This window comes from Lissotriton helveticus, chromosome 5_1 (assembly GCF_964261635.1).
Source record: "Lissotriton helveticus chromosome 5_1, aLisHel1.1, whole genome shotgun sequence".
Lineage (NCBI taxonomy): Eukaryota > Metazoa > Chordata > Amphibia > Caudata > Salamandridae > Lissotriton > Lissotriton helveticus.
The window spans coordinates 1,336,538,689-1,336,547,099 of NC_136065.1; positions in this window are offsets into that span (position 1 = coordinate 1,336,538,689).

The window sequence follows — 8,411 nt, forward strand, 5'->3', positions numbered from 1 at the left end:
AAAGCTGAAGGAAACAAGCGCTGAAAGACAAGCACGGCCCCGCGGCTGCAAAAGTTAAAGTCGTGTATGTACAGCGTTTACCTGACGGGAGCGAGCAGCGGCAGGCACGATAATTGTTAACAGATGGGGCCACTGCTCACTCCCGAAAGGGAAATGCCATACATGCACGTGTACTAATAGGAAACAGTGCAAATCATGCACAAGTTTCAACAAAAGCCCGGAGTGATCCCAAGAGGTTACTCCAAAGCAGCACTTGCACGCTGCATAGGCGAGACCTAAAAAAGGCATTTGAGGCAATAACGCTTATGTAGAAAGTCTATAAACTCCCAGAAAGGCTGTAAACAAGATGGCAGAAGATGTTCAGTATACAGCTGTACACAAAGTGTAAGAACAACCACTGGTGAATGAAATGCATGAGTATTGTGGTGAAGTGCTTTCTGGGTGGTTCAAATGTAATATTTATATTTCTCTTCATAACCCTAGGGAGGTCGTGAGGCACCTCAATTTGCATCGGGCCCGGGGCCGCCCTTGTAGAGCATGGTTTAAAGGGTGTTGTTTGTGGTTTGCATATATGGACATGATCCATGAGGTCCGACAACATGGTGGAAGCATCTATAAAAACAAATGTCGGCTATGCTCCTGGTAGTTGCACCTCTAAGTTCAACACTGTTATTCAGGATATTAAATCAAGTACAGTATTTTTTGATATAGTATAAATGGTGCTACCATGGTACTAAGGACACCCTGCCACCAAGGGTGTATGATTGTCAAGGACAAAGTCCTTGGCACAATATATGTAACGTGGTGAGTACCAGGGCACACAAACATGGTCCATAAATGGAATAGGTAATCAAAGTATAAAGTCCATCCAGTTCTTCAACATTTTGTATGACGTTGATTTTATTTCATGTATGTTTTTCCAAACAGAGACAGACAGTATCTGTTATATACAAGCAAAAGCAGCTGTCACATGTTTCGTCCTTTGGACTTTTTTAAGGCAGGGCGTCCCGTAGTCAAGAGATAAGGCACAACCAGAATGAGAAGTACAACCGAAATCTTGTCAAGAATCTTAGTCTCAAAAACAAGTTGATGAAAGTCTCCACGTCCAATAGGAAGGAAGGAATATGAAGTGTTCCAATCGGATCCTGTGCAACCGGAGCTGCTCTCTAAGCGTCTAAATAATCGCTCCGTCGAATGTGTTCGGCCTTGATAAGCCTGAAGGAATGTAGTGCAGACGTGCGTGGTGGGAGAACTTTGAATGAGTCCTAAGTGGTGGCACTCTGTCACTATTTTATGCTGTGCATAACATACACTAATATGCACATCATAGTCACATATGTAAAGAGTGTGATGTTCAAGTTAAGTCAGTCACAGTTGATTTAGGCCTCAGTTAAAATGATTCACACTAACGTGAAAATGTATTTTTTGCTGCTCTGTTCTTTCTGTCTTTCTGTCTATTTTGGTGTCTGCAGGCATTGTTTATCCATATGCATTCAATTGAGAGTGAATAATACATTTATCCACCTATGCTGAGGACAGGACGACTCGATGTATCATCCTGCTACGAGATATCTCTTGAAGACTACGCAGCAGGAAACTTCCATTGTGTGATGACTGGGAAGAAAGTTGAACCTCAGATATCTTGAAATGCTCAATCCGAATTGGTCTTCTCTCCTTGAGAACTGTGGGGACTGCTGCATATCTTCGAGAAATATTCTAATTATGCATTGGAGAGCTAGGTAGTTTCATATGCCCCTTTCCACTTTCTCAAGACTAGACATTCAACTTTATACCTGCTCAAATAGTTAGACTCCTGAGCAAATCCATTCTCACTTACTTAACCTCGTCTTTACTTGATTCTACCTTTTAAAGGCTTTACTTGCTGACACCTCCTGCTTGACTAATCTCACAAATTCCCTAATATCCCTTATTAGAGAATTTTGCCTTTATGGGAAACTGAATTTACTTAGTTTGATTTATGATAATTCTTAGTGTTTTTGCTCTGTCTTTTTAAACTCAAAATTATTTGATTCATATAATGGCGACATCTATGTAACTGACCTTCCCGCATTCCTGTTTAATTTTACGTAACAGACCTGTCAACAAATCCTAATGAAATAAAATTGCATGCCCCAACGCTGTTTGGTTTTAATGCCTCCCACATGTTGTATGATGATGACGTAGTACTGATAAGTTACATGAAGGTTGGCCTGCAGAAGCTAATAAACACCATAGCAACTTATTCGGCAGAGCATAGGCTCCAAGTCAATCTTAAGAAAAACAACTCAATACTAGTCAGCATTTGGAGAAACCCACCACCAATGTTCCAGCTGGAAGGCCCAACCCTGGAATCGGTGTCAGAGTATAAGTATCTGAGAGTAATATTTCATTCAAGAGTCTCTTTCAAAATGTACAGTCGCTCGATACTAAGAAAAAGTAATACACTCGCAGCGCTTTGCACTTTGGAGAGAACGGGACTCTTGCCATAACCTGTCCTTGCCTGAGGGAGAGTGGGAGCACAACGCGGGACTACAACATCCAGGAGCCCCGTACCTAACAACACCGCGCTCCTCCCACTGCCGCCTAGAAAACTGCTCGCAGCGGTTTGCACTTTGGAGAGAACGGGACTCTTGCCATAACCTGTCCTTGCCTGAGGGAGAGTGGGAGCACAACGCGGGACTACAACATCCAGGAGCCCCGTACCGAACAACACCATGCTCCTCCCCTTATTACTCACAATCTTTATTCCCGGGTACGACCCCCGCTGTGCGGGACGTGCGCCGGGCGAAGCCCGGGCCAAGGGTGGGCCCGTTTGAGCCCGTTCGAGGCCGGAGAAGGCCAGGGCAGGTCCACCCTCTAACGGCTGGTCTTGGAGTCGGACGGCCAACGTTGTTTGGTAAGTCAAGTTCCGCCGATCCAAGCTTATCTATTGAGAGCCAAAACTGTTTACCCTTTAGTGATGGCATCTGGAGCCACTAAGGAAAAGTTGGGGTTGAAAAGTGCGGATATGATGGGAACACTGGATTACTTCTTTACAAGAGCCTCGAATGTGCTTTCACAAGACATAGCAGTAATAGAACGATGGCTATCACTTGCTGCGCACGCACACCCCTGCCAGCTCATGGGCGGATTCACGCCAGTTCATTCTCCTGCACAGGATGCATTTTGCGATAACGTTTCTCCCCCAGGGTGGCTACTACACCAGTAAATGACCTGACAGTCCCTATTATAGAGACAAGGGCACCAGTTCAGCTTTCTTGCCCCAAAACGAAGTCGATGACCACCACCTCAATGAGTAGAAAAGAACATTCACCAACGATGCAGGGAGCGATTAAAAAGAAACGGGATGCAGGCTATTCAAAGAAAAATTGCCCCAGCAAATCAAAGAAAATAAGGTTGGACGAGGTTGAGCGGAAATCCGTGGATCACCAAGAAGAGACGGAGCTAGTGACATTCGTTGCAGAACCAATGGCAACCGATATCCTAATTGTCCAAATGCCCATTGTGAACAATGTGTAGTAATGAATGTCCACACGTGGATTTATTTCTGGTACGTTTATTCAGTAACAATCACCATAGGTGCTCCCAGCTTGACAGGACCTCAAACAACAACATTCCAATGCTGCCTTCAGAGACAGCTACAGGTCATACCAAGTGGGCAAGGGAAGGGAGGGGGGAAACAGGGAGTATGGAAGATACCAAGAGCAAAGTTACAACACATCATCCTCCCTAGGGAGACAAAGGGGTGGGAGGGGGAAGCAAAGGACAGATGAGAAAGCGAGTGGGAGAAGAGGAGAGAAGGGTGAAGAGTGAGGCAAAGAGAAAACGGAGGAAGATGGGCGAGAGAGAGAGACAGTCAGAGTGAGTGAGAAAGAATGGTGAGACCAGGGGAAGCAAGGAGTCAGAAATGGAGAAGGAAAGAGCTCAATGAACGGAACAGCAAAAGAGAAGAAGCAGGGAAACGAGAAGGTGGGGAAGGGGAGGTGCTCCAAACACCTAAGCCTGAGAAGGCTGTCCCAACGGGGTGGAACTGTATCAAGGTAACTGTAAAGGAAAACTATAACCATCCTCTATGAGGAACTAGCAGAAGAGGGGGGGGGGGGAAACAAGGCAGGGGCGGGGGATCCTGTTCCACTGGATCCCACACTATATACTAGCTTATGTCGCAAAGGGATGAGCAGCTAAGAGTCACAGTAGGAGTTGCAGGAACTTCCCATCCCTAAAGCGCGTCCACAGCCACCCCACCTACTATTCTGCTGTCTAATTGATGGACGTCATGAACTAGAGTACTGCACTTCTCCTACTAGTCCTTCCATCCCCCTAAGGAGGAATGGTACTGGAGGTAGCGCTCATAATTACTTCTTTGTGCAGACACTTGGGCCAGGACGGTGCCCGGCAGCTCCTTCTGGCACACTATGTCTCTATTACAGTGTCATCAACGGTGACTGGTCTAGGCCATCTTTTGTCCTTCCTCCCTTGGCCATTACCAGCAACCAATACTTTCTTGGCTTCCTTATCACACAGCTCACGCTTAACGACTGGATGCACTACTGCCCTAATTCCGTTCTCCTGCTTCATCCCGCATGTTCCCTTGGAGGACTCAGAGGTGTTTTCTGGATCTAGACTCTTATGCTTGCTCCTATAATCATAGCGTGAACTCTTCTGACCTGACTGGACATTTGGTAGTACATCTTTTAGTATTATTCTTTGCGTTTCCTGACTCTCTCTCTCCACCTTCCCACTGTTGGGCCTTTGAAGGTATTTACCTTTCTTCTCACTCTTCAAACTTGAGTCCACTTCTCTTTCCTTTTGACTATTGACCACATACTCCTCCCTCACTTTAGTCTTGAACCCCGACGGCATGGTCATTTGCCCCGTCTCTTTGCAATTGAATAGATTACCCTTACATTTTATCTTTTTCCGCTCATTTGCTGTTGCACTTATGCGTTCTCCCTTCCTTTCGAGTTCTTCTTCTTCACCAATTAAACCTTCTCTGCTTTTACTCTCTTGTTTCTTACGTATTTCTCTCTCATCCACCAAACATTGGTAAGAGACTCGTTTTTCTTTCATGTTGCCTTTGGCTATAATTCCCCCTTGTTCTTTAATACTGGCAGCCCCATCAAAAACTTCAGCACCCTTGGAGGGAGGCGTGGGGATCTTCGTTGCACCACTCTTTGATACACTCATGCTTTGTTTCCGTGCCTGCTCCCTCACTTGTTCTCTTCTTCTTCCCTTGAGTGATATTCTCAGTTTCATTTGATCCTCCCACCCTAGCATGGCGGGTACACTTTCTGTTACATATATGGTACTCCTAGTATGATTTCCCTTGTACATTAAATCCATGACTTGGTATCCTATTACTCTAATCTCCTCCCCTGTATACGACTTCGGGGATATGTTTGCCTCTTTCAATACGTTTCCATATTTTTTTTTTAACTTACAGTTCCATTCACTCTTGCTTATCATACTATGACGTGAACCTGAATCTGATATCATATCTACCTTCACTCCGCCTACACAGATAGTACACCCCGGGTTCATTTTACTTAGATTGGCTTCCTCGTGGCCACCCCTCCTTTCCTTCTTCACTTCATCTCTTAGTACTTTTCCCAACGAGACCTGTACATAAAATTCATCCAACACCCACAAGATGTCCTCATAAATATTCCTGATCGTTCCTTTCATGAATGCCTTTTCCATTTCATGGTATTTTTCCCGTCCCCCAGTTCCTAAACTGTATAGTAATATTTCAGTTTTTTCTTTAGGTACAAAGGGCACGGCTTCTTCTTCCACAACTGATATGTAATTCTCAAAATATACTTTCCATACCCTCCATTCTGCAACGATTTGATCATCCCCCCCCATAAACGGCACAGGAGGTGAAAAATTGTACTTCTGGCCCCACTCTATGTTGAACACACTGTTGTCTAAGGGGTACCCGTGAAAATATAAAGTTCACCTCCTACCCCAAGATAGCGGAACGAGCGTGCCTCGTTGTACTCTCTTACGCCCACCTGGCTGACAGAGATGCGCCGGGATGGTGGGCTAAGTAGAGGGGGAAGACGGGAGTTACACTGAATACGAAGCTCTGGTCTAGGAGGATGGGTCTGGTTCCAAACTACGGAGTGAAAAGATGTATAGGTGTATTCACAGCTGCAGAATATGCTCTACGCTCATTAAATTTGCATCTTAAGGCCTGTGAGTTTAGGGGATTCCTCCTCTTCAAATGCTCCCAATGACCCTGAAACAGGAACGAAGTCTACTCTGACCCGTGAAACTGACACTTCCAGTCCCGCCAAAATTTCTTCAGAGGCTAATATTCTCCCTTAACGAGCCAATGTGCGTATTTGTACACCTTTATCATCTTTTAATATCCCCCACACGTCTTCTCCGTCCTTATATATATATTAATTAATTATTTTTTTTCCAAACAGGAATTGTAACGAGAGTGCGATGAAAAGAATGGCCCACAGGGTGGCAGAGCACTCTGGCGCTCGATCGACTACGAGCTGTAGGGGGCGACTCTGGTGCCTGTCACACTTCAAAACTTTGCTCTGCTGTGTAGGAGGACTATAAATCTACAACTCACTTTCATCTTCTCCTCACGATCAATATCTTAGGTGCGCCTTTTGGGAATTCATGGACCAGTCACATTACTATCGATTGGGTTGTTCCCTTATCCAATACTTCACTAGCGCGCACCCTCCACGTTGCGCAGGAAGCCCTTGAATCTTATTTCAAATTCTAAATCAAGGAAGTTCGTTAAAGACTCACTCAGATTTCTCCTTTAAGGATCAGAAAAACCCATTTACTTGTTTCATAATGACCCCCCTCCCCCTACCCACGATGTCATAACTCGACTCCTTAGGGGGGAGAGTTGGTCAGCCGACCGGATCTGAACTTGGGACGTTACTGTCCGAGTGTACCTCTACGTGAAGCGCTGAACCCTCGGTCTCCTCAGAGCAGCTCCCGGCTGGGGCCGTGTGACATCTTGCCTTTAGCACCTCTCCGCATATCGCCTCTCACCTCCTCTTAGTGCTTTATCCCGCGAAGACGGACCTCCCTTTCCTTGTGTTTGGCTCTCACACTCGGAATGCCCCGCTCCTACACCAGATCCGACCCCGCCTGGGGCACCATCAGGGATGTTTTCCGTTGTCACTCCTTCCTCATCGACTCAACTGTCATGCGCTGAACAGGGATTTTCTTCACTGATTATTGCTTGAAGTGTCCACACGGTGGCAGTGTCTCCCCTGTGTTGGCAATTTTCGGCGGTATTGGAAGAGAATAATAATGGACGTGACAGAATCTTGGTTGCACACAGAAAGGCTGAGGAGAGTTTATTTTCACACGCCAAATATTTCTGATTCCCCACAGTATCACCTTCAGAATAAGAGTACGCAGGGCACTCCAGACTCGATCACTTCCTCACTCGTCCCTTTTTCACACGGACTTTTCCAACTTCATTGCCAGGGCTTTTATTCTCAACTTCAAGACGCGGCGAGAACGATCAACTCCAATGTCGTCCCCCGCTCAGCCCAGCTCTTCTCATGCGCTTCAGCAGATCACCTCACGAACTTTTCGCCATGTACATGGGTCTCACTCCTTCCCATTACACACGGACTTTCACCTTATTCTGAGCTCCGCTCAGCTATTATCATTAGTTTAGACTGCTATCCTCACGATATTTCGCCAATTTCAATGCTCTTCAACTCGGGTCTTACTCCTCTTCACCAACTCAATTTCATTAGAACGCCCGACATGGATCATCACTTCACGTGCCTCAGTTGCTCACTTCACAGACTTTATCCTACAGAGCTCTTTTACCAACTTCATCACCAAGGCTCATTAAATCACTTCAAAACGCGGTGGGAACAATTAACAGCAATTTCGTCTCCCGCTCCGCTCAGCTTTCCTCATTAGCTTCAGCTGCTCACCTGACGAACTTTCTCTCAGTTTAAAGTTCATCCACTCGGGTCTTACTCCTCATCAGCTTCTCAATCTCCTAGGAACGCCCGACGCAGCTTATCAATTCATTTCTTCATTTCTTTTTTTCCTTGTCCAAGCTCAACTCATTCCAGGGGAGAGCACCCCACTGACCCTGGCTCAGCTCCGTTTCCCTCGTCGCCACAAATGTAGTAATGAATGTCCACACGTGGATTTATTTCTGGTACGTTTATTCAGTAACAATCACCATAGGTGCTCCCAGCTTGACAGGACCTCAAACAACAACATTCCAATGCTGCCTTCAGAGACAGCTACAGGTCATACCAAGTGGGCAAGGGAAGGGAGGGGGGAAACAGGGAGTATGGAAGATACCAAGAGCAAAGTTACAACACAATGCTTTCGGGATAAAGTGGGGGCTCTCTTTGCTGACCTCTTACTACCCCTCACTCATAGACTGGCTGCCATTG